We start from the raw sequence: 1,795 nt of genomic DNA on the forward strand, positions 1-1,795 counted from the left end.
ACCCTGATCCCCAGCTCGTCCTCCCAAGCCTCTGGCACAGGGGAAGGCCTGTGTGTCTGTGTAACCATGCGTGCACGGTGGTCTGTGTCCTTGTGTTCCTGCTCCTCGGCTCTCCACCCTGGGTTGCCTCTCTCCTGCAGGCCTGTCTTCTGGGAATAAGGCAGGGTTTCTGATTTCAAGGAATGGAGAGAGATGCCCAGGTTGCACAAGAGTGGGATGGGGTGTGGTAGCAAGAGGAGGGTGGCCCTGGGGAGAGGAGTCCTTTTTGTGCCAAATCCCTAAGTGCCATTTGGGGGCCATGTGTGCAGCCTGACTGTCTCCCTGCCTGGGGCAGGGACCCAAGCGCCTGCTTGAACTGCTCCTTGCACTTGAACTCTCTGAGGTTTGGTGGGCAGAGACTCAGGAGTTTCCTGGGTTCCCAGCTGGTGTCCTGGGACACGGTATGCTTTGGGGCTGGGGTTGCATGGGATCCCTCTGAGGACCCAGATTCTGGTACTAGGGGAGAGAGGAGGGGAACCTGGACCTCGCTCTTCCCCAGCTTTCATCCTAAGCCCGGTGTGCCCTGGGCTCTCCCATCCCCATAAAGCCCATAAGGGCTGCCAGGAGATTAGGAGACTGGACTCCAGATTCCCTTCCTATCCCTGCCTACCTTTTACCCAACTCCCTGCAACCTCCTCGCCTCTGTCCTGACCTAGTTGGTGCCTTGGTTTCTCTGTCTGTACCTATTTAAGCCAGAGGTATTAGCCTGAATTTTGCTTGAAGATTGCTTTGTCTTAGAGGCAGTTAGAGAGGCAGAGGATAGAGGCAGAGCTGCTGGGTTTGGGGAGTAGAAGAGGCAGGTGGCACTCTTGCCCTTCCTCATGCCCTATCTGACTCTAGCTCCTTGCAGAGGCCTGGTTTCTGGATTGCACTGCCTGCCTTGGGGGATCTTCCTTCGGCATCAACCAGATGGGCCATCAATCACTTCATGAGCCAAGGCAGGGAAAGGGGAAAAGACTAGTTGGTCCAGATAGAAAGTCATCTCCCCTTCCCTCAGCCACATCCCTGGATAGGAAGGGACTCCCTGGGTCCTGGGGTGGGGATGAGGCTGTAAGAAGGTCAGAGTGGGAAGACCGCAGTCTTGGGTGACTTGTCTCTGCTTCATGCCAGGTGGGAAGGGCCTGTCCACACCCTGGTTCCCCATACCACAGTGCCAGCCACGCGCTTCCCCTGGGCTGCCACTGCCCACCCCCCCACCCTTGCCAGTTGGTGGGGGAGTCAATGGATGGGAGGCCCATGGACTTTGGTTTTATAATGTAACCACTGTGGGAGCGGGGGAGGGTGGTGTACCATGTATTTCAGTGAAATATTTAATATATTTAAATATCAATAAAAATCAAACTCTTTGTAAAATTCCCTGTTCTCTGCAGCTGTTCTGGGCCCTGGGTTGGGTCAGAAGTGGCAGAGCCTGGTGTAGGAGCAGGCCTCTGCCAGGGGGCTCTGTGGACTTCTCTCATCTACGATCAGAGGGCTTCCTCTGGTTTCCTCCCTGCCAAGGTGGAGCTGCAGTGTCCTCAGAGTGTGACTGCTCTAGGCCCTTCAGCAGGATGAGGACCAGTGTGTCTTCCCAGATCTGTTACTCTGACCCCCACTGTGCATGAGGTCAGGACCCCCTGTGGTGGTCTTTCCAGTGCCCTGGCCCCTCCCAAGCCAAACACCAAGTTCTAGCTCCTTTAGGAATCTCTCACAATCCTGATCTCACAAAAATTTGGGTATTGGAATAATTTCCCTCCCCCTTACTTCCAGTGCACAGAAG

Source organism: Vicugna pacos, chromosome 12, assembly GCF_048564905.1.
Source record: "Vicugna pacos chromosome 12, VicPac4, whole genome shotgun sequence".
Lineage (NCBI taxonomy): Eukaryota > Metazoa > Chordata > Mammalia > Artiodactyla > Camelidae > Vicugna > Vicugna pacos.